The following is a 26,470-nucleotide window of genomic DNA, read 5'->3' as shown; positions in this document are numbered from 1 at the left end:
CACATGAATATGAATTTATGATGTGAATTAAAAAGGTATATAGAAAGCTGAAACACATCAAGGAACACAAAGGAATATTTTTGGCATAAGTAGGATAGGTTCTGAAAATGTCTTGTTTTGAAACAACCTTCCAATAAACATATTGATAATTGGCTATTTCTGTTTATCAAAATAAATAGCCACTGTCATTCTGAGAAAAAACTATACTTACAATAATATGGTCAACTTCGTGTCAGAATGGAAAAAAAAAGAACATGGAAGTTTTATGTATGTACAGCATTTTAACTTAACCTTAATCAATTTGCTTTAGTAAATTTGCACCAGTAAGATTTATTTTTGTGATGTGTTATTATCACTGTTTCTCAGGCCCATTTATGACCACGAGAATTTGCCTAAGGCTCAAATGATTCAGCTTGCTTGTTTACCAAAGTTAATATTTTCAAATCTTTCATAGCTCTAAGTAGGAAAATAGAGAAATAAGGACGTCAAGAAAATGATTTTGGGTATATGGGCAATAGAACATATAATGCTGACTAGGCAGAAGAAATAACAACAAGCCTTGAATGTGAGGCTTGGGCAACTAACTTGGGGACCAGTCCTTGAAATGAAGTTCTGGGAAATGAATTCATAGCGTTAGACCTGTATTCAAGGCATGGGACCAGAACTCATTGACTGGGCCAAAACCAATGGCCTTGTCCTTGAAATCAGGATGGGCCTTGAAAATAGTGCCTGGGTCTTGAATTTACCACCAAGGAATTGAAATCACAACAGGGCCTAACATTGTCCTGGGCCTTAAACTCAGGATCTAGGAGTTGAACTGTGGCACTGTATTTTGAACTTAGTGCCTGGGATATGAAATGCCATTCTGGGACTTGAACTCATATTTGGCTAGAAACTCTTGTCCATACTTCTGGCTTACAGCTTGGTATATGAACACCTGGCATTTGAACTGGGCCCCTGGACCTTGAACTCGTGGTCTGGGAATTCAAATTGGGGCCTTGGTCTTGAACTCTGAGCCTACAATTCTAATTTGAGACCAGGGACTTTTACTCATGGCTTGGGAATTTAACTTTTGGCCTAGGGCTAAATTCAAGACCTTGGCCTAGAATTCGAAACTGGTCTTTGAACTTGGATCCTGGGCCTTGAATGGGGGCCTGGGACATTAAATTCACACATTGAACCTTGAACTCATAGCCTGGGGTTTCATCTTAAAATGTGGTATTTGAAATGGGGTCCTGGACCTTGAATTACAGGAGTAAGAGAGGACCTGGAACTTATATATACACCCTTGAACTTGTGTTTGGGGGCTGGGAAGTTGGCTCAGTGGTAGAGCACTTGCCTTGCATGCCTGAGGCCCTGGGTTCGATTCCTCAGCACCACATAAGCAAAAAGAAAAAAAAAGCCGGAAGTGGTGCTGTGGCTTAAGTGGTAGGGCACTAGCCTTGAGCTGAAGAGCTGAGGGACAGTGCTCAGGCCCAGAGTTCAGGCCCCACAACCGGACCCCCCCCCCCCAAAAAAAAAGAACTTGTGTTCGGGCCTTGAAATCAAAGTCTGCTTGGATTGCAGCCTGAATTTCAACTCAGAGCCTAGGATTTAAACATTTTCCCTAAGCCTTGAACTCGGGGCCTAGGCCTTGAAGTCAAGTCTAGGAAATGAATTCCCACCCTCAGCTTTGAACTCAGCACCTAGGCCTTCAATTTCCTGCCTGGCTTTGAATATAGGACTAGGACTTGAACTTTCAGCAAGGGACTTGAACTCACGGTCTGAGCCTTGAACTCAGTGCCTGGGACTTGAATTGCCAGCCTTAGCCTTTACTCAGGACCAGAACCTTGAACGTTTGACCTGGTTCTTGAACTCAGAGCCCAAGCCTTGAACTCAGCACCTGGGAATTAATTTGCAGCATGAACATTGAACTTTAGGCTTGGGCCATTAGCAATCAGGCCTGAATTTGGAGCCTGAAACTTAAAGTCACATCCCTGGCATTTAATTTTGGGCCTGTGCCTTGAAATTGGGACATGGAATTTGAACTTGAGCTTGGGAATTGAGCTAAGGTTTGAGGCTAGTACTTGCCTGCTGGTCCTTGAATTCACAACCTAGGACTTGAACTGGGGGCCTGGACCTTGTACTCAGTATTGTGCCTTGAACTCACAGGGTTCAATTTTGAAATGGGACAGGCATGTTAACACAGCCTAGGCCATGAATTGTGCCTGGAAGTTCTTTGAATTTGGGAGTTGAACTCAAACTTGGGACTGGAACTTGCATGCTGGGCCATGAACTCACAAACTGGGATTTGAACTGGTCCCTGGACCTTGTCCTGAGTGTCCAGGCCTTGAACTCACAGTGTGTAAGCTGAACATGAAGCCAGGGATATACAAAAGCCTGGGACAAGAAGTTGGCCTGAGCTTTGAACTCAGGATCAAGGTACAGGCTTAAACTTAGAGCCTGAAACTAGAACTCAAAGCCTGGGGCTTGAACTCATGGGGTGGTATGTGAAATGTTGCCATAGACTCTGAGCATGGTGTTTGAATTCACAGCCTGGCCTTTGAATTCACAACCCAGGTCCTGAAATGGGTTCCTGGGCCATGAAACAGGAGCCTGGGAATAGAACTCATATTAGGGGGTTAAACTCTGGGCCAGGGCCTTGAACTCAGAAACTCGGCCTTGCATTCACTCCCTGGGCCTTGAACTCACAACCTGGGACTTAAACTCCTAGTCTGCATCTTGAACTCACAGCCTGTGCCTTGATCTTATTTCCTGGATCTTGATCTGGGTACATGAACATTGAACTTGACAAGAAATGGGTACTGAGACTTCATTTGGGGGCCTAGGCTTTGAACTCACAGTCTGGGCCTTAATCTCATGGTCTGAGCCTTGAACTGAAAGCCTGGGATTTGATATCTGGGTCTGGGTCTTGAATTCAATACCTTGCCTTTCAATTTGTAACAGGAGTAATGAACTGTGTGCCTCAGCCTTGAATTGGGACCTGGAACTTGAACTCATAGCCTGGGCCTGAAACTCTGGGCCTGGGTCTTGAAATCATAGAGTAGTCCTTGAGCTCACAGCTTGGGCCTTGATCCCAAAATATTGAATTAGGGGAGGAAGGAGGGACCTGGGACTCCAACATGGGCCCACAACCTGGGCCTTAAACTTGCACATGGGCTTTGAAATTCATGCCTGGGACTTGCATTGAAGCCAGAGCCTTGAACTTGAGGCCTGGGCCTTGACCTTTCATCTTCACACTGAAACTGGGTCATAGGTCTTGAACTCAGGGCCTGGGTCTTGAATTTACAGCTTCTATTTTAAAGCCCTGGCCTGGGCTTTAAACTGCCAAACTAAGACTTGAATTTGGGGCCACAAACTTGACCTCTCAGCTTAGGACTTCAATTCATGGCTTGGGCCTTGAATTCAGTGCCTAGGAGTTGAACTGTTGGTCTGGGCATTGAATTATCAGCCTGAGACTTTAATTCTGGGCTAGGAATAGAACTCCTGCCTTAGGCATTAAACTCAGGACCTAGGCCCTGAACTCATGACCAGGGATTTAAACACTGGTCCATGGACGTTCAACTTAAGGGCTGGCCCTTGAACTCAGGGCCTTCTTGAAATCTTAACCTAGAATTTTTTCTCATTTGTCTGGTACTTGAAATCTTGGCCTGGGATTTGAACTCCTGGCCTAGACTTTGAACTTTGGCATGAGATCTGAGCTCCCTGTAACTTTTTTTTTTTTTTTTGGTCGGTCGTGGGGCTTGAACTCTGGGCCTGGGCGCTGTCCCTCAGCTCTTCAGCTCAAGGCGAGCGCTCAACCACTTGAGCTACAGCACCACTTCCGGTTTTCTGGTAGTTTATTGGAGATAGGAGTTTCACGGTCTCTCCTGCCCGGGCTGTCTTTGAACTGAGCCTCCTGAGTAGCTAGGATTACAGGCGTGAGCCACCAGCACCCGGCTTCCCTGTAACTTTAACTCATAGCTGGGGTAATTAACTTAATGCTTATGACATGAACTCCTAGATTGAGCCTTGAACTCAGGGCTTATGACTTGAATTCATGTCTTGAGCCTTGAACTCAGGCCTTAATCTCTGTTCCTGGGACTTGAACACATAGTAGGTTCTAACACGTTGGACTTGGCTATTGAACTCCTAAACTGAGCCTAAATCACACAATCTGGGACTTGAATTCATGGATTGGTACTTGAAGTGGGGCCCTGGATCTTGAATCAGCAGGAAAGTGGGCACTGGGACTTCAAATTGGGGATGGGGCCTTTAGCTGATGAGCTAAGCCTTAAACTCATGGGCCCTAGTATCTACTTGTGGGCCTGCAACTTAAATTTGGGCATTTAAACTCAGGACCTGGGTACTGACCATGTGATCTGAGCCTTGAACTTGGGGCTTGGACCTTGAAATCAAAGCCTAGAACTTAAACTCAGAGACTGAGCTATGAACACTCAGCCTGGCATTTTTACTGGGGCTCTGGACTTAGAATTCAGGGCCTGTAACTTTAAAACTCAGGGCTTAGATTTGGTCTCAAAACCCTGGCTTCGAACTGCTATTTAGACCTTGAACACTTTTCCTGGGACTTGAACTTATAGCTGGGCCTGACACTCCGGACCTGGACCTTAAGTCACAGGTTAGGCCTTGACCTATAGCCTGGGGCATGAACTCATGGGCTGGTAGTATAACTGGGCACTGGGACCTTATAATAAGAGACTGAGGATTGAAATCATAGTCTGGGCCTTGATCTCAGGGACTGCAACTTGATGTACACACCTGGCATTTTTACTCTGGAGTCCTTGGGTCCTTAGTTTGGGCAGGCTTGCTCAGGCATAAGTGTCACCTATACTGTGGGCTCCAGGCACTGTGCATGCTTATCCGGGGTACTTTGTTCTGTCAGTGCTGTTCTTCCTGTTACTGCACTTCCAGCGTCAGTATTGAGGGCTCCTAGTACTTGGGTTTGTTAGTACCAGTGAACCTGCTGACATGTAAGTTACTCTGGATGCACATGCATGCTGTTTAATCATGTGCTCTTTTGCTATTACACACTACTGTCTGTCAAAATAGAAAGAAATGAAATAGGATAATTGAATAACAAACTTTCTTTTCTCCAAATCCATAAAATTTCCTCACTATAATGTAAGTTTTACACATGAGGCTCTCATTATAAATCAATGAAGTCAAGGATTTTTCTCAGCTTCATTTAGGGAATGAAGCCCCGAAAAATGGAATACTAGAGAGCATTATCCTTGAGAAAATCATGGTTACTTGTAGACCTTCAGTATGCAAGAGATTCAGGGACAAACAAGCAAGGAAAGCCATCAACACTGTGTTTTACAGAGAAAAGAATCCTGAAACAGGTAATTTTTTTTTCCTGTGTTACCGTTTATTACAGTTCACAGTTTTCTCTAATACAGCCTGTGTCTTCCCGAAGGTCCTGCAGACCCCTTTCACCCGCACCAACCGAGACTTGCCGCCATCTCGGCACCAGCCTCGCGGTCCCGTGCGGCCGCCATGGCAAGTCCAAGCCTTGAGCGAGGCAGCTCGCGGGCCGCCGTCTTCCCAGGCCCTCCGTCCCACAGAGCCTCCCTTAGGAGGCTGCCTTGCTTCCTCCTCACCGCCAGCTCGGTCACATGGCCTCGCCCCAGGACCTGAGGCCTGTCTCCATGGGGCACCAGCAGCTCAACTCGCTCCCCTCTCGACACCGCCCCGCCAAAACTGGTCATTTATAAATCTGTAGAATGCTGACATCCGAGGATCAGGTTTCATGGCCGCCCATCAGGAACTTCAAGGAGGTTCTCATCACTCATTCATCATCTCAGAATTCGAAGTGGAATTGTTGCTCAATTGGTGGTAGATCATTTGCCTTGACTTGAATAGCTCTGCGCTTGCACCCAATCCCAGAGTTCAAGCCTAATGACCACCACCAACAACCAGCAGAGAAAAAAAAAGTAAAGCAATATTAATCAATAAGGTCTCATACACATGGTATTACCAAAATCTGAATATTTTCACTGAAAATAGGCCATTTCATTTTTATTCACTATCTATTTGGACCATGTTGGATTTTCTCTTTGAAACTCAGAGAGTAATGTTTGATGTGGCAGTGATATTTCCCTAAGTACTTCAGGAGCTAGAAAACTGAATTTGACTCCATGGTAATATGAGTCCTGTTTCCTTATGCTTATATATCTGACAAAATCACATTTTTTTCTGACTTCTCAAAAGTGGATGATACAAGAGAACCTGAGAATTAATAAGAAAATCCGTGGCAATATAGGAGACCATGTTACTGCCTGATTTGTCTCAAAGTTTTAATTAACCCTATATTTGACATTAAATATATGTGACAGATTTGTATGTGTAATCTGATATTTTTGTTGCCTGTCCATTTGTAGATGCAAATCTCTCTCTCTCTCTCTCTCTCTCTCTCTCTCTCTCTCTCTCTCTGTACAAATTGGAATGTCACAAATTTTCCTTACTCTGTTTCAGCACCCATAAAATGAAGCAGGGCAAATTAGTATGATTTTTAGAATTTAAAACTCAGTAGGTTTTGCCTGCCTACAATTCTTGATTTTATTCAATCATGATAAACATTAATCATAGTTTTTCCAGGATATTTTTTCTTATATTTCTTCTGTGGAAATGAAGGTTGAAACCATGATTGCACCATTGGTTTCAACCTTTTACCCTGGCCTTGATCGCAGCCAAGTATTCCAAATGTTGGTGTATCTCTGGCATAGAATTCTCTATGCCAAACATATTTGAGAAAATAATCTTAACAAAGAAAGGCTAATGGCAATCTTTTCAATATTCATGGCAAAATCCAATATTTCCATGTTCATATTGGCAGGTGACATGCATATATTCCTTAAATATTATTACTTTTCTGGCTTGATGAACATATTTACCTGATAACACTTCACAATGTGATTGTCACTTCACAATGAAATTTTTTTGTCTATAAAATAGAATGAAAAAAAATTCCTTGTATTAAGCAATGTCACATTGCTTTTAATTGTACCTCTTGGTATTTGCATGCTATCCCTTCATATTATACTTGTCTAAGTCTAAGCATGATCTTTGTTGGGATACATCTAATGAAATAATAACCCTTCATGCTTGGTTTTTATACATTCCTCACAAATGTTGAAATGGAGATCTAAAAGAAATTAGAGATATTAGAAGGGCCCTGAGTTCAAGCCAAATGACCTTTGCAAAAGCAAATGTGGTATGTATCAGTAGATGCTAGTGCAAAAAGAGAATTTGGGGAAAAAATCATTATGGCTAGTGGCAATTACACATCAGTAAGCATTCCACAGTTTCAATTTCACATTTGCCTGTGAATAGTTTTCGTCTTCCAGCTGTTATCAAGGAAGGTCTACAAAATATGGGTAATAATTCTAGGCATGGAAAGTTATAAGAACTAACTGCCACTTTATATCTCTTTTTCTTTGGCTTACTATACAGTAAACATCTACATTGAATGCTTCCCTGTCTTGCTCTTACCCAGTAGTAGTTTGAGAAAACCACAGGAAATTTATGTTACATGAGAATATGGTATCATTTTCTCCTCATAAACTTTTATTTCTGAAATAGCTTTAGACGTACAAGTATATCATATTCCTCGATATCATAGACTAAGCCACAAGTTGTACATACTTTTATACGTGTTACACAGAATAAAATGTTTTTTTACCTAAAGATACCTTTATTAAAATATACGTATATATCCTAATTAAAGCTATATTCATTAAGATATATGTGTTTATATATATATATATATATATATATATATATATATATGTACATAGCCACTTCATTCCTTGCTGCATAAATTTCATTAATGAAAAAACTATTCTGCATTCCAATCACCCTGTCTCAGGGGCTGAAATGTTACAATCCAGGTATTTTGTTGGGGAGCTGGGAATATTATTAGGAAAAAGAATAAATAATTCTCTAGAACAAAAAAATCCTTAGAAATAAGAGTGATGTAAAGCACTTCTCGTAGTTTTAAACACTATGATCCTAGTTCACATAAGTTAGAAGTGAAGAAAACACCAGCAGCACCCTTCTGTTGAATTATAGTAGAATTCAAGTGAATATTATGATGAAAATCATAGTACTCAGAAATGGAATCTTCCTTTCTGACTTTCATCCAGAAGGTGGCATTTCACTTGACATAGGCTGGCTTGCTGATGAAAGACCTGAGATCATGAAAAGGAAAATTATTCAGCAAGTACAACAATAATTAACACCCCACAAAGAGAAGACAGTGGATGTGACCATTGCAAGTAACATGTCTATTTGATGGAAGGGCTTCCTGCTATCTTTGTTGTGTCTATTTATCTTTCACACACACCTTAATGTGCCCACATCAGTTATCAATCTTCCCATGTGCACCCATTTATGTTATTCGATTTACTCTTGGATCTAAATATTACACATATTCAGAGCTCTTCTGAACATCAGCTGTTGTCCCCTAGAAGTTCATTCTCTCATCCTATTTTCTAGTTTTGATTGAAAGACCAAGTCACTATACTCTGAAGTATAATATTGATACTATCATGGAATTATAGCAACAATAGCTAAATTTCTATCCCAATTTTCTATCAGCACCCAAATTTAAGCATTAACCTTTGCTAGGAAGCTCTTTAGAAATGTTTCCTAGCAGTTATTTATAGTAGGCAGATAAATATCAAATTATACTTTGGAAAAATAATATTATCCAGTCACATGAACTTTCCCATAACTGCATTTTCAGCACCTTTTTGAGAATTTTCAGGTATAATTCCAACTATGTTCCACAATGTAGAAATGCTCTACCAAATTCACTAAAGAAAATATACAAGTGGAATCTACTTTTATGAATTAATTTTCAAAGTCATCTTCATATTTCTGTGAATTTGGCTGCTTATCATTCATATGCTATGCACCAATTAATAGCGCTGGTTTAATTGAGTAGATATTACTAAATTTTAAGGTCAAAATATATACTGAAGCAATATTGGGAAATATTAATATAATAAAGATTTCAAAAAAAGTACATATATATATATGCACTGTGCCTGAAATAATATTTCAATTTCTAAATATGGACCTACAGGAGACTTGGCAAAGGACTTTGATTTGAGAAAAACAGGAAATCATTTAAACATCTTCTGCAATAATCAATTCTATCATGCTTGTACCAACTCTGGGAATAGGAATTCAAAAGGCATACACATTTTCTGGCAATAATGAGGGAAATAAAATGGAAACAAAAAAGTCGGACACAAGTCACAATAATGAAGAAATCAATTAGGGTTGAAACTGACTAAGGATTCACAATCACCTAATTTGTGAAAAACTACTTAATCATCAATCAACAAATAGTCATTGGCAATTCTGAAAAAGGAACCATATTTCAAGTATAAACATGATATGAGAAACAACTTCCCAAATAATCTTGTGTTAATTAAATATTGGAAAATGGTTGCCATTTTACATTACCTGTGCTATTTTTTGAATTGAGTTATTTATCCTTTCAATTAATTTCTTGCCTAGGAATATGTAATGATTAACTGTATGACCTCCAATAGGATCAACATTTCATTAGTCAATAGGAATTATACTCAAATATTCTCTCTCACAAAACATTTTATTTTCAGATAAAGGTAAATTTAATCATGAAATTTATTCAAACTTCTAAGAGTTGTTTAATTTGACGCAGCACCACATTTGCCGAATCTGAAATAATATATCTGTGAATTTCCTAGAGAGAAAATGCCCAAAGGCTGAAATATCCCAATGATAAACTTGGCAACATCATTTAAAATGATTCCATGATAATTCCAACATTTTACCTGCTGCTGAATATAATTGGCAGCTTAAATTATATTTTTAAGGGGGGAAGAATAACAATAGTCCAGATAGTTGTGTTGAGAGAATATGAGAAAATATAAAGACCAAATTAATGTTTTATTTTTTATCAAATAATTTTTAAATCATTGATTTGCTTCTTTGTGATGAACTGTGTTAATGTGTACATATTCAAACCTTTCTATGTGTCATTTTCTTCATGTAATTCTCTCTTGTGCATGTTTCAGAAGTATTTGCTTGGACATGGTGCAATGTTGCTTTAACTTTTGCCTCCTTGGTTGTAAAAACATGTTACATTATTTAAGGAAGCATCAATGTTCCATTATTTTAATGTGATCAACACAAACATACATATGTACAATTTGGCACCTTGACAGAATGTTTCAAATAAACCCTTTCTTGCATGACTCCTGCTTTTACTCCTGACTTCTTATCATGCAATTAGGATAGCTATTAATTTCTCTAACATATAGAGAGCTTACAAATATTGATATTCCCTTTCACTAGAGTTCTGATGATACAGATAAGTTAAAAACAATTTTTAACAAGAGTCAGTCTTTAGAAACTTCTTTTTTCACTGTTCAATTTCAATATTCACATCGACATACATTAAAAAATTTATGAAAATAAAATTATTTCTACACAATTCTATATCTTTTACTATTATCACTACCTACTGTGACAATTAATACTTTACAAAACTTTGCATATTTCACACTTATAATGATTAAACATAGGGGCATCATTATGCATGACACATCTTTAGTTATTATGTTAAACACTTTGGATCATATCACTTCAAAATTTTTTGAATATTGATATAATTCTTGATGAATTCATGTTAGTATTCTCATGCAAGAACACAGATCACTTCATACTGTGATGTGCAAGAGATTAGGAAATGAGCAAATAAGTACAGAAGTCACATAAAGTCATGAATAAAATACTTCCAAAGTTAGTACAGTATTTTTCATCACATCCTGAGTTTTGAAAGTCTGTAATTCTGGATAGTACACTCGGTTTTATCAATGTGATGTATTTCCAAAAGTTTTATAAAACTTTGTGGAGGCTTCTGTGTTCACCACGATTCTACTGTGAAAAGTTAGACCTAAAACATAGAACTTATGCAATGACTTGTATGAAAATAATATTGTATGAAAAATCAAAATGGGAGATCCTGTGTAACAGCAATACTCACAATACAATATGTTCATAGTATCTATACAACATTGGGGGGTAATGGGAAACAGAAAGAAAAATGAGGAAGGGGGTGACAATTTCAAGAAGGATTGGACTCATTACTTGTGTAACTATACCACAACCAAGGTCACTAAGACAATAAAATTTAAATAAGAAAGAAAATTTCGATGTAAATAATAGAATTGATGGAAACACTAGTGTTACATATCATATCTTTACATTTGGAAACAGGATTATGACAAGATATATCAATTCTTTGAATTCTAATTTTGCAATTAGCTCTTTTTACATATACAAAATGAACAGTGGAGAAAAGAATTGTAGTCTAATTAGACAACTATTACTTTTTGAATTGTTGTATCTGTAACAATCTCTATGAATATCCTCGTCAGTTATTTCCAGATTACAGAAGTTATGGTAAGGTCTTTTTCACAGAAAATATGAAAATATGGTTTTATTAACAGTGAATAATATTCTTCCATTTATGTGTTACTTTTTAGTACCAAATAAATCATTACAAATTTTGATGTTCTACAGAAATTTCATATGGATATGTATGCTCCATTCACTATGCACACTGATAATGGAATGAAAGCTTTCAAGACAATTTTTAAACATGATTAAACTACTGCCAGAATTTTGACAGAATCATTCTATCACAGATGATCATTGAGTAAATGGGTGAAAGTTGTATGATAGCTTTAGATTGGCAGTTGTTACTCGTAGTAAAATACAAGGTACAAATAGAGAGAACATATGTCAAATATTTTAAGAATGTGATGTGTCTAAAACTCTATTAAACTTAGCAATACATATAATTACATTATGTAGTAAAATTCATCAATTTTAGAAAATATTCTACAGCCCAATACAACTATGGGCATGTTCATCTTCCACCCACACACACCACCAAAAAAAAATGGTATACAAATCAAAGTTCCTGAGAAATTCTTTAGCCAAGTATGAGTCACAATTTTAACACTATCTCTTAGTTACTTTCTTTCATTTTATTATCACTTGAATGAATTACTGCTTATATTAAAGTTGATAAGCTATACCTACATTTTGATGAACATTTCACTATAATAAAAGTGTGTTGTTGTTAGAATTATATTGTTTTTACTTTTTTTTCTTTTTGCTTAGGGCATTTTGTTTCCAAACAACAAGGTAATCTTCTCATTTCATAACATTTGTTTTTTGTATTTCAAATCCGAATGTATTTTACAAAAAGTTTTTAGGGGATTGAGTCATTCTGAATATTAAGACAGGTGAAGTTAACATTATATTTGACTTAATTGCTATTCACTTTTCTGCATAAATCAAATTCCACGCTTGAGAATATTAAAAAAAGATCATCATTCTTTATCCCAGTTTGGTCGACTTATCCATTTATTAAATAATACAATATAATGTCAAACAGTATATTGTCTATATCAACATTACTTCTTGGTCCATTTTCAGTATCCTTCAGGAAACACTAATTTCCTTGGAAATCTTAAAAAGAACAAAAATCTAACAATGCAATGATAGTCATAGAGAGTTAGAAAGCTGCCTCTACCTCATAGAGACTAATAGAGCATTTGGATACCATAAAGAGTTTGGTTTTTGTTTTCTGTTGCTATTTTTTGCCTCGTTTTTTAAAAAATAATTTTCTTCAAAAGATGCTATTTAGAAAATCTACATGTCAGTAATTAGTGCATTTCTTGTCAAGCACCGTTATCCCTTCTTTCTTTCTTGTATCCTTTCCCCCCTCCATCCTCACCAATCTATCTATACTCCAAAGCTGCAAAGATTATTTCCCACATACTGTCTTGTGAATATCAGTATTCCAATGGGTCAACCTGTGTTCTTTTTTCATTGTGAAAATACCATGTAGAAGGGTTAAAATAACATAGACAAGATAAGAGTACATTTCTCTTTTTTATGATTTTTAATTAATTAATTAATTAATTTTTATTTTTTATTGTGAACATACTGTACAGAGGGGTTACAATTAAATAGGCAAGATAGTGAGTACATTACTTATCAAGCATTGTAGCCTCCTCCTTTGTTTACGCTTCACATCCCTTCCCAGCCTCCCCCCTCCGCTCCCCCACCAAAGTTGTAGAGTTCGTTTTCTACACGACAACGTGTACTTCTCATTGTTGCAACAAGTCCACTTGTATTCTTATTTAAACGACTTCTTTTTCCCCTTCCCATCCACAAATTATACCGACATCAAATACAGTGAAAGCAGTGGTTATACTGTGGGGGAGGGACATACAAAGCAACAAAGAAATGATCTTATAAATGCATTAGAAACAAATGCATGAAAGAAAAAAAACATTTGAATACATATCTCAGGGTTCATTTTCCTAAAACCACCTTCTGACTTTTTCTGCTTGACTCATCCATACACTAGATATTGCAAATAGGGAAAACCAAGGGACTTATGTTTCTTTGGGCTTGGCTTACTTCACTTAATATAATTTTTTCCAAGTCTTTCCATTTCCTAACAAATGGGGCAATGTCTTTCTTTCTGATGGAGGCATAGAATTCCAATGTGTATATATACCATATTTTCGTATCCATTCATCTACTGAAAGGCATCTGTTTTAGTTCCACATCTTAGCTATAGTAAATAATGCTGCAATAAACATAGTTGTGATGGTAGATTAGTGTGTTCTTGTTTGTAAACACTTGGGTAAATGCCCAAAAGTGGGTTTGCTGGGTCATAGGGGAGCTCTATATGAAGTCTTTTGAGGAACCTCCATACTACTTTCCAAAGTGGTTGAACAAGTTTACACTCCCACCAACAATGAAGTAAGGTTCCCTTCTGTCCACATCCCCTCCAGCATCTGTTGTTATTAGAGTTCTTGATTTTTGCCATTGTAACTGGGGTGAGATGCTATCTCAGTGTTGTTTTGTTGCATTTCTTTTATGGCTAGGGAGGTTGAGCATTTCTTCATGTGTCTATTGGCCATCCTTAGTTCATCTTCAGAGAAATTTCTCTTTAAGTCTTTAGCCCTCTTATTTATTGGCCACTTGTTTCTTTGAGGATTTGTTGTTGGGGGATTTAATTTTTTGAGTTCCAAGTATATTTTAGATATGAGACCCTTGTCCATTGTATGGCTAGTGAAAATCTTCTCCCAATCCGTAGGCTTTCTATTCATCTTGCTTGCTATGTCCTTTGCCATGCAGAAGTTCTGCAACTTCATGAAATCCCATTTTTCCAACCTTTCTTTGATTTGTTGTGTTTCCTGGTCTCTATTAAGAAAATTTCAGCCTGCGCCAAGGAGACCTAGGGTTTCTCCTATTCGATCCTGTAATGTTTTCAGAGTGTCTGATTTGACTCTGAGGACTTTGATCCAATTTGTGCAGGGTGATATATAAGGATCTAGCTTTAGTTTTCTAAAAGTATTTGACCACTTTTGCCAGCACCATTTACTGAAGAGGCTGTTTTTCTTCCATTCTATTTTTTTAGCTCCCTTATTGAAGATTAGATGACTGTAGGTCTGTAGGTTCATTTCTAGGTTTTCAATTCTATTCCATTGGTCCTGAGGTCTGTTTTTGTGCCAGTACCAAGCTGTTTTGATTATTATAGCTTTATTATAGCTTTATAGTAGAGTTTATAATTTGGTACTGATATTCATCCAGCAGTGTTCTTTCGGTTGAAGAGAGCTTTTGCTATTCGGGATCTTTTATTGTTGAATAAAAATTTTTGGATTGCCTCTTCTATTTCCTTGAATAATGAGTTTGGAATTTTGATAGGTATCGCCTGGAATTTGTAGATAGCCTTAGGAACTATTGCCATTTTCACGATATTGATCCTTCCAATCCAGGAGAATGAGAGGTTTTTCCACTTTGTGAGTTGTGTTTTGATTTCCTTTTTCATGTTTATAAAGTTTTCATCGGAGAGGTACTTCATTTCTTTGGTTAAGTTAATTCGTAGGTATTTTATTATTTTGTATGGTTATTATGAATTGAGTTTCCTAATTTCAGCAACACTTTTCTCATTGTTGGCATACAGAAAAGCCATTGATTTTTGAGGGTTAATTTCACACCCCGGTACTTTGCCAAAGTTTTGAATCATCTTGAGTAATTTGGGAGTAGAGTCAGTTGGATTCTTTAAATACAAGATCATGTCATTTTCAAGAGAGAGAGTTCTACTTCATCTTTCCCATTTGGAACCCTTTTATGTTTGCTTCTTGTCTTATTGCTGTAACTAGTCACGCTAATACTAGATTGAAGAGAACTGGAGAGACTGGACTTCCTTGTCTTGTTCCTGAGTTAACAGTAAATGGCTTTAGTTTTTCACCATTGAGTATAATACAAGCTGTAGATTTGTCATATACAGCCTTTTCTGCGCTGAGTAATGTTCCCTCGAGTCCTAATTTTTCCAGAGTCTTCATCATAAAAAGGTGTTGGATCTAGTTAGGTGCTTTTTCTTCATCTATTGAGATAACCATGTGGTTCGTATCCTGGCTCTTCTTATTAATGTGATGAATTATATTAGTTGATTTGTATATATTGACCCAGCTTTGCATGCCTGAAATGAATACTGTTTGTTCGTAGTGGATTATTTTTTGGATGAATTTTTGAATTCGATTGGCCAAAATTTTGTTGAGAAATTTTGCATCAATGTTCATCAAAGAAATGGGTCTATACTTCTCTTTCTATTATGAATCCCTGCCTGGTTTTGGGATGAGGGTTATGAAAGCTTCGTAGAATGAGTTCGGTAGGGAACTCTTTCAATTTCTCTTTCAATTTCCTTGAAGAGTTTGGAGGAGTATTGTTGTGAGCTCTTATTTAAGGCCTGGTAAAATTCTGGTGTAAAACCATCTGGTCCTGGGCTTTTCATAGATGAGTGGTCTCTTACTGTTGTTTCTATTTCAATGCTTGATATGGGCCTGTTAAGATGGTTTAACTCATCTTGGTTTTGTTTCATTATGTGGATATTTGCTAGGAAAAGGTCCATTTCTGCCAAGTTCTCCAACTTATTAGCATAAACTTTTGAGAAGTTCTGATTTATGGTTGTTTCCCTTCTGATTTTTCTATTGTCATCTTAAGTTTATTTATTTGGGTGTGTTCTCTTTTTCTGATAAGATTTGCTAATGGTCTGTCAACTTTGTTAATTTTTGCGAAGAACCACATCTCTAATTTGTTGATTCTATTTTTTGGGTGAAGGGGATTCTAATTCATTTAATTCTGATTTTTTTTATCTTCAGTTTTATCCAGCAAGTACCTGGTGTGGACCAGTGAAGTCTAGACCACTCTGGGTTGGCAATTATGAGGAATTAAAAAAAAAACAAAAAACCGTAAATCCTTCTTTTCTTGGAAAATTTCCGTCTACTTGATTGGGGTTTATCTTGCTGCACTTTTTCAAACAGGTTCAGATGTCTCATTAAATTGTTGGTTTCAGATCTCTCCAATATGTTCATGTACAAACTCAGACCTATTAACTTGCTTCTGAGTACTGTCTTGACTGTGTCCCAGAGGAGCTGGTAAATTGTGTGTTTATTTTTGTTGAATATCGTGAACCTTTGAATTTCTTTTCTAATCTCTTCCATGACCCACTCATGATTCTACAGTATGTTGTTCAGCTCCAGGTATTACAGGACTTTCTTTGGTGGCTTTTTGTGTTGAGTTTGAATTTTATTCCGTTGTGGTCTCAGAGAATGCATGGTATACTTCAATTTTTCTGAACCTGGAAAAGTTTGCTTTGTGACCTAAAAGGTGGTTTATTTTGGAAAATGTTGTTGCATGTGCTGCTGAGAAGAACGTGCATTCTGATGCTGCTGGGTGAAATATTGGGTACATGGTTTTTAATTTAGTTGATCTATACTGTTGTTTAGATCTGTATTTTCTCTGTTGAAATTTTGCCGAGATGATTTACCTAGTGGGAATAGTGGTGTGTTAAAGTCCCTAACAATTAATGTCTTTACTTCTATGTGAGATTTGAGGGAAAGTAGTGTTTCTTGTAAATAATTTGGTGCTCCACTGTTTGGCGAATAGAGTTTGAGAATTATAATATCCTCCTGAGGGAGAGATCCCTTATTATACAGTGATTTTCTTTATCTCTTCTCACTAATCTTAATTTGAAGTCTATTATATCTGATTTTATGATTGCAACTCCTGCTTGTTTATAGGGGTGATTGGCTTGGTAGATTTTATTTCAGCCTTTCACTTTCAAAATGTGTTTGTTTTTATGGGCAAGGTGAGACTCCTGAAGACAGTAGATAGGAGGATCTTGGTTTTTAATCCAACTAGTCAGTTTATGTTGCTTAATTGGAGAGTTAAATCCGTTAATGTTGATAGAAAGGACTGAGAGGTAATTGGGATGTCCAGCCATTTTATCCACTACCTTGGGACCTGTGGCAACTGGATTCTTCCTATGGTTCTTGAATTCTCAGTTTAGGTGCAGTTTCTTGGCCTTTAGTGTGGTCTTGTTGGTTTTCTATGTGTAGGACATCTTTAAGTATCTTTTGTAGGGCTGCTTTGGTTGAGATATATTCTTTCATCTTTTCTTTGCTATGAAAAGTTTTTTATTTGACCTTGGGTTATGAAGGAGAGTATACAGAGTACAGTATTCTTGATCGATAATCGTTTGTCTTTAGGGCATGGCATACATAATTCCAGGATCATCTTGCTTTCATTGTCTCTTGTGAGAAATCTAAGGTGATTCTACTTACTTTCCCTTTATAGGTGATTTATTTTGTCTCTTTGACAGCTTTAAGGATCTTTTCCTTGGTCTGAATTGATCCTGTGCAGATTAAACTGTGATGGTGGGATGTCCTGTTAATAGTCTGATCTATTATGGTTTCTAAAAGCTTCTTGTATATGAATAGGCTGGGTGACGTTCTCCTGGGTTGACCTGAGCCTGGCAGGTCAGGTTAGGTTCCTGTGACCTGCTAAATGATTTTTGGTTTTCTTCCAAGGCCTTAGTTGGAGCTAGCTACTCAATGAGCATTTGTCAGTATCAAAGATGGAGATATTCAGTAGGAGGAGGAAGGGGTGGCCTTCCCTCCTTTACTCCCTGAGTAGGAGTGAGGATGTCAGGATTCTACTCATGCTATACTCTTGGTTTCTGGATCCTCTCTGGTCTGGGTTCTGCAAAATGAAGATATCTGCTCCTTGTCAGTTCTTGCTGGTGTTGAGTAGAATATGCTCACCTGCTCCGGCTGGAGCCTTTGACCCGAACTCTCTGTGTTGTAGGTATGAGGGCCATTTAAGCCACCGTATCCGCAGCTATGGCTACTGCTAAGTGCTCAGAACTATCTTCTTGCCTGGATTTTCTCTCTCTGGCCAAATTCTCTTTACTGTGATGGCACACTTGGTGTACTTCTCTGGAACACCAAACTGCTTTCTATTGGAGAGCTTGTTTAGCCTCGAGTTTCTCCCCTGCCATCTTCCCAGTACTCTCTACTCATCCTGTATTGTTATATCAGGAATTTTTTATTCTCCTACCCTATCATTACAAAAATCCACATACAACATGGAACCAAAATAAAATACAGTGACAAACAGGAGGAATAAGATGAGGTGGAGATAAAAATAATCATATGCTATATTAAAATCCAGAAGTATAAGGATAAACGGTTCTGAAGCTATCTTGATATTCATTTCCTGGAGCTTCATTTTATAAAATAATATATTCTCTCTCTTTCTCTCTCTACCAAAGTATAGAGCTTTGGAGCTTTTCTGCTAATCTGATAAAAGTATCATAGATATATGCTAATTATAGCAAATAAATGGTCAGTTTTATACTGATGGGATGGAAGGGACACTCAAAATAAATTTGAACAAAGGGACAAAAACTGAATTTTAATGATTACTATAAAATTCACACTAAGAAGAGATAAAATTTATCTTGAGAAATACATTCATTAGATAATCTTAAGACTTAGTGAGATAAAATTATTACCTGCTCAATTACAACCATCATATAATTTGGTTGACAATTGCAAAATCATACATTTCACCTTATTTTCATATATTTTGATATCATTTATTTCCTGTCCTTTTCAGATGATGGGAACTCTGAACATTATTCAAAACCAGTTGACCAAAAAAATGCATCTACTGTGGAGAAGAAAGGCAGTCATGGAAGACACTGTATCTTCTTTTTTTTTTTTTTAATTCCATTTTATTCTATTTGAGAACATACTGTACAGAGGGGTTACAACTACATGGGCAGGACAATGCATACATTTCCTACCAAGCATTGCAGCCTCCTCCTTTGTTTATCCTTCACCTCCCTTCCCAGCCTCCCCCCTCCCCCCACCCAATCATACCCCCCCCCCCCCACCGACATTGTAAAGCTGGTTTTGACATGCCATTTTGTACTTCTCATTGTTGCAATAGGTCCACCTGAATCCTTAAACGACTTGTTTGTCCCCATCTCCTCCACATGTTATAATGACATCAAATATAGTGAAAGCGGGGGTTACACTGTGGGTGAGGGACATACAAAGGAACAAAGAAATAATCTTATAAATGCATTAGAAATACCTGCATGAAAGAAACAAAAACATTAAAATACATATTTGAGGGTTCGTTTTCCTAACATCACATTCTGTGACTTTTTCCGCTTGACTCATACCTATACTAGATATTGCAAATAAGGGAAACCATGGGACCTATGTTTCTTTGGGCCTGGCTTACTTCACTTAATATAATTTTTTCCAAGCCTTTCCATTTCCTAACAAATGGGGAAATGTCATTCTTTCTGATGGAGGCATAGAATTCCATTGTGTATATATACCACATCTTCTTGATCCATTCATCTACTGAGGGGCATCTGGGTTGGTTCCAGATCTTAGCTATGGTAAATAATGCTGCAATAAACATAGTTGTGCTGGTAGCTTTAGTGTGGCCTTGTTTGTGATCATTTGGGTAAATGCCCAAAAGTGGGATTGCTGGGTCATTGGGGAACTCTATGTGGAGTCTTTTGAGGAACCTCCATACTGCTTCCCAAAGTGGTTGAACAAGTTTACATTCCCACCAACAATGAAGTAAGGTTCCTTTCTGTCCACATCCCCTCCAGCACCTGTTGTTGTTAGAGTTCTTGATTTTTGCTGTTCTAACTGGAGTGAGGTGATATCTCAATGTTGTTTTGATTTGCATTTCTTTTATGGCTAGGGATGTTGAACATTTCTTCATGTGTCTATTGGCCATCCTTCTTTCTTCTTCAGAGAAGCTTCTCTTTAAGTCTTTCACCCACTTACTTATTGGGCAGTTGTTTCTTTGAGGATTTGTTGTTGGGTGGTTTAATTTTTTGAGTTCCAAGTATATTTTAGATATGAGACCCTTGTCCGTTGTATGGCTAGTAAAGATCTTCTCCCAGTCCGTGGGCTTTCTATTGATCTTGCTAGCTATGTCATTTGCCCTGCAGAAGCTCTGCAACCTTATACAATCCCATTTGTCCAACCTTTCTTTGATTTGTTGTGTTTCCGGGTCTCTATTCAGAAAATTTCGGCCTGAGCCAAGGAGACCCAGGGTTTCTCCTATTCCATCCTGTAATGTTTTCAGAGTGTCTGCTTTGAGTTCAAGGTCTTTGATCCATTTGGAGTTGATTCTGGTGCAGGGTGATATATAAGGATCTAGCTTTAGTTTTCTACATGTAGTTAACCAGTTTTGCCAGCACCATTTACTGAAGAGGCTGTCTGTCTTCCATTCTACTGTTTTAGCTCCCTTATCAAAGATTAGATGGCTATAGGTCTGTAGGTTCATTTCTGGGTTTTCAATTCTATTCCATTGGTCATGAGGTCTATTCTTATGCCAATACCAAGCTCTTTTGATTACTATGGCTTTATAGTAGAGTTTGAAATTTGGTATTGATATTCCTCCAGCAGTGTTCTTTCCGTTGAGGAGCGTTTTTGCTATTCGGGGTCTTTTATTGTTCCATATGAATTTTTGGATTGCCTCTTCTATTTCCTTGAAGAATGAGGGTGGAATTTTGATAGGTATTGCGTTGAATTTGTAGATAGCCTTGGGAAGTATTGCCATTTTCACGATGTTAATCTTTCCAATCCAGGAGCATGGGAGGTTTTGCCATTTTTTAAGTTCTGTGTTGATTTCCTTTTGCAAGATTTTATAGTTTTCATCATAGAGGTCCTTCACTTCTTTAGTTAAGTTAATTCCTAGGTATTTTATTTTTTGTGGGGCTATTACAAATGGAGTTGCTTTCCTAATTTCAGCCACACTTTTCTCATTGTTGGCATACAGAAAAGCCATTGATTTTTGGGGGTTAATTTTATAACCTGCTACATTGCCAAAGTTTTGAATCAGCTTGAGTAATTTGGGAGTGGAGTCTATGGGATTCTTTAAATACAAGATCATGTCATCTGCAAAGAGGGCGAGTTTTATTTCTTCTTTCCCTATTTGGATCCCCTTTATGTCTGCATCTTGTCTTATTGCTGTAGCTAGGCATTCTAATACTAGATTGAAGAGAAGTGGAGAGAGTGGGCATCCTTGTCTTGTTCCTGAGTTAAGAGGAAATGGCTTTAGTTTTTCACCATTGAGTATAATGCTGGCTGTAGGTTTGTCATATAAAGCCTTTATTGTATTGAGGAATGTTCCATGGATTCCTAATTTTTCCAAAACCTTCATCATAAAGGGGTGTTTGATCTTGTCGAATGCTTTTTCTGCGTCTATTGAGATAACCATGTGGTTCTTATTCTTGCTCCTGTTGATGTGATGAATAATATTAATTGATTTGCGTATATTGAACCAGCTTTGCATCCCTGAAATGAATCCTGTTTGATCGTGGTGTATGATTTTTTGGATGAATTGTTGAAGTCGGTTGGCCAAAATTTTGTTGTGAAGTTTTGCATCAATGTTCATCAAAGAAATGGGTCTATAGTTCTCTTTCTTTGATGAGTCCCTGCCTGGTTTTGGGATGAGGGTTATGATGGCTTCATAGAATGTGTTCGGTAGTGAGCTTTCTCTTTCAATTTCATTGAAGAGTTGGAGGAGAATTGGTGTGAGCTCTGCTTTGAAGGCCTTGTAAAATTCCGCTGTAAAACCATCTGGTCCTGGACATTTCTTAGCTGGGAGGTCTCTTATTGCTGTTTCTATTTCAATGCTTGATATGGGCCTGTTAAGATAGTTTAACTCATCTTGGTTTAGTTTTGGCATGTCAATATTTGCTAGGAAGAGGTCCATTTCTGTCAAGTTCTCAAACTTATTAGCATAAAGTTTTGAGAAATATTCCCTTATAATGTTCTGAATCTTGGTTGTTTCCGTGGTGATGTTTCCATTCTCATCTCTGAGTTTATTAATTTGGGTTTGTTCTCTTCTTTTTCTGATAAGATTTGCTAAGGGTCTGTCAATTTTGTTAAGTTTTTCGAAGAACCAACTCTTTGTTTTGTTGATTCTTTCTATAGTTTTTTTGGATTCTGATTCATTTAATTCTGATTTAATTTTGATTATTTCTTTCCGTCTACTGGATTGGGGTTTATCTTGCTGCTCTTTTTCAAGGAGGTTTAGATGTGTCATTAAATTGTTAGTTTCAGATCTCTCCAATTTGTTGATGTAGGAGCTCAGAGCTTTAAACTTGCCTCTGAGTATTGCCTTTGCTGTGTCCCAGAGGAGCTGGTATTTTATGTGTTCATTTTTGTTGAATAGCATGAACATTTGAATTTCCTTTCTAATTTCTTCCATGACCCACTCATGATTCAGCAGTGTGTTTTTCAGCCTCCATGTGATACCGGACTTTCTTTGGTGGCTTTTGGTGTTGAGTTCTAATTTTATTCCCTTGTGGTCAGAGAAGATGCAAGGTGACACTGAATCTTTTAATCTCTTTCAGATAACGACAAGAAATTTTAAAAAAAAATACACTTGTAAATTTTTTCTTGAGTCAGAAAAATAACAGTCACTTGTGTACCACATTGATAAATGCTAAGAACACTATTAGCTATTCTGGAAGTATGGAAGTGCAGTAAGCACAAGCTACCTAAGGTCATATCAATTTTAACAATTTTACACATTTCAATCACTAAATATTACTTCTTTTCGACATAGTATCTTTTATTGTTCACACAAACTGGTGTAATGCTTGTCTTTCTTTCTGAAAATAGAATTTGTTTTCAGACAGTATTGTACATCATTACATAATACACTGAATACAGCCCTGTTTCTAATTGGACTGGTACATCAAGCACTTTTTTCTGAAGATCTACCATGTGAAAGAAAGATGGAACAGTCCAGTTAGAATATAGTATAGATATGTGAATTCAGAAGATGATCAGCAGACATGGTGGTTTTGAAAACAGGTTGTTTTTGATGATGTGCATATTTGTACAGAAATATTTATCCATTGAATATTATCAAAAATTGGCTACAATTTCTCAATAAGTGTGTTTTTGTGAAAATACTTACAGAGGGGTTACAATTACACGTACAAGGTAATAAACACCTTGCTTATCAAGCATCGTTGCCTCTCCCTGTTTTATCCCTACCATCAATGCCCTCCAATTTTTGAAGCAAACTTTGAACATGAATAAAATTCTTTGGATTGATTCAACACTAATACTTACATTAAATCCTGGGAAAGATCCTTTTTCTCCTGTTCCTCCCCTTTCTCACCCTCCCTCGCTTTTCCCACTCCTCATCCTCTTGCTCTTCTTCCTTTCACTATTCATCCTTCTCTTTCCCCTCCTTCTACTCTTCCTTCTTTATTTACTTCTTCCCATTCTTTCCTTTCCCTTTCTTCTCTTCTTCTCCCCCTCTTTTCTTTCCCTCCCTCCCTCTTTACATTTCTCACTCCTGCCCTGTATTTCTCCCTTCCTCTATCACTGCCTTCTTTCCTTCCTTCCTTCCTTCCTTCCTTCCTTCCTTCCTTCCTTCCTTCCTTCCTTCCAGTTTTCTCTTCTCCTTTCTATACTTCCTTCTTTCTTCCTACCCTCATTTAACCTCCATCTCCTACCATCCATATAAAATCATTTCATTCCTTCCTTTCACCTTACCCTCCCTGACTAACCTAAGCATGAAGATCTGACTTAAATTCCTGGCCTGGGAGTTGAAATTGGGGTTGAGATTGGAACTAATACCCTGGTCCTTTAACTCAAAGGCCTGGACTTGTACTCTTAAGCTGGAATTTGAACTCCTATCCTGGGCCAGAAACTCTGGGCCTGAGCCTTGAATTCACAATGTAGGCTTTGAACCCAGGCCTGCCCTTGAGTTCGTGGCCTGTTGAATTCACGGCCTGTTCCTAGAACTAGTGCTTAGGAACTGAATTGGATCCTAGGCATTTAACTCGTAGGTGGGCATTGAACTCAGGTGTGAGCTTTAAGCTCACAGCCTGGGACTTGAATTCATGTCCTGATATGAAATTGTTACCTGAGATAGAAATAGGGAAATGGGACCTGAACAGGGATCCTTGCCTGAGTTCATTGCCTGGGAATTGAACTCACAGCTGGGGCTTTGAAATTGGTTCCTAGGCCTTCAACTCAGTCTGGGTCTTGAACTCTAAGCTGTTCATTGACCTATCTGTCTATGCCATGAATGTTGGCCCAGGAAGTTGAACTCATTTCTGGGCCTTGAATTTGTAGCCTTGGCTCTTGAATATGGGACCTAGAATTTGAACTCACAGCCTGTACCTTGAACTAGGAGCCTGGGGCTTGAACTCAGTTCTGGGCCTTCAACAAGTGACCTAAACCTTGAATATGGTTCCGGGGCCTTAAATTTGGAAACTCGACAAAGATCCTGAGCTTCTCTGTGGTCAATACTGGTGCTCAACTACTGGAGACTCAACTGTTTTTCTGTGTTTCTTCCATAGCTAGAGAAAGATTTTTAGTTTTAGTTTTAGTTTTTGAATCACAAATGTACTTTTTGCTACAAGAGAAGTCAATCCATCTGGTTCCATATTTCTCACCTTTGGTTTATTTGCTTCTGTTTTATATGTAAATAGTTCCCTTTATGTGAAAGTGGAGGGGCAGGGCTGGGAGGCAGGCAGCATGTAATGTTTGTGCGGGGAGGGGCCCTACACTTGTATGTTTTCAATTGAAAGGTAGGAGAGAACATTATCAGGCCTTCCAGGCTGTCAGGAGATAAGTAGGTGGACAGGGAACAGAGACAGCTGTGCAAACAAAGAATTAATTGCAAGACCAAAGTATGAAGCACACAGAAATAGAGTTGCACACATGTGCACACACAGAGGGTTGAGAGAAGTTTCACGAAACAGGGCCCGCTTTGCATAAGGTGTTCTCTACCTGGCCAGCTGCTTTTTCCTTCAGGTCAGGGTTGAGGGATTGATATTGATCCCACACTTTTTCTACATTCACCTCAACTTCCTCATGTCTAGAGGCCCACCTGCCCTGCTGTTGGAAGATTAAAGCTCCCAAAATTACACCACAGGACTTGTTATATTGTTATTTTGTTGGTTGTTGTTTACCTGTTTTGTTCAATATGAAGAAAGACCATGGTTTCCTAAGACAGGCCCTTTGTGAAGTGAAAGAATTTCCTAAAATCTTCGTTTCTATTTCTGTCTCCTCTTCCTTTCCTTCTCCTCCTTTTCTTTGTCCTGCTGCTCCCTGGGTGGGAAGGACTCAACGTGGTCGTTTGCTTGATGAACTGTTTTCCTAAGGATCTGCTTCTTGCTTGGAACACCCAGGTTGCTCCTTTAGACAAGCTGTGTGAATTGTGATAGCGGATGATGGGTAGAGAAGGAGGGATAAAGGTGGCAAAGGGAGAGAGTGAGTGGGGCAATGAAGGTGGGAAAAAGGAGGCCATAAGGGAAAAGAGAAGCAAGGAATGATAGAAAGAAGAGGGAAGGGAAGGGGGACAGAAAAATGGAAGATGAAAGGAAGTATGGACAAGGCTAAGAAGGTGGGGTTGGCTAAGAAGTAGGGAAGGAGGCCTAAGGATTAAGGAAATAGGAAAGGGCGAAGGAATAAATGTACACGGAGAGAGATAAGAAGGAAGGAAGGGAGGGAGCATGTAAGGAAAGAAGGAAGGCAGGGATAAAGAAAGGAGGGAAAAGAGAAAATAAGGTAGAAGGGAAGGAGGGAAGAAGGAAGTAGGAAAGGATGGGAGGAAGAAGGAAGAATGGAAGTAAGCAAGGGGAAAGAGGGGTTGAAGGGTGAAAGGAGAAAAGTAGACAGCAAAGAAGAGACGAAGTAGGGAAAGGAGGACCGAAGACAGAAGGAAGAAGGGAAGAAATAAACGAGGTGTAAGGAACGTAGGAACGAGGAACAGAAAGGAAGATGAAAGGTAGTAATGGAGGGAGGTAAGTGGAAAGGAAGGAGGGAATAAAAAATGAGAGTGAGGAAAGAAAAAGAAAGAAAAAAAGGAAGACAGGAAGAAGGGGAAAAGAAGGGTAAACTGGAACTAAGGGAAATAAAGGATGGGGGAGGAGTTGTGACCACGTTACACACATTCCTCGGAGCTGGGGTGTCTGAACTGGCTTGGTTTCCCTCCTGGGTCTTGTTATCCATGTGGGATGTCC

Source organism: Dipodomys spectabilis, unplaced genomic scaffold (genome assembly GCF_019054845.1).
Source record: "Dipodomys spectabilis isolate Male_0828 unplaced genomic scaffold, ASM1905484v1 ptg000164l, whole genome shotgun sequence".
NCBI lineage: Eukaryota > Metazoa > Chordata > Mammalia > Rodentia > Heteromyidae > Dipodomys > Dipodomys spectabilis.
Note: the sequence above shows the minus strand (reverse complement) of the source record.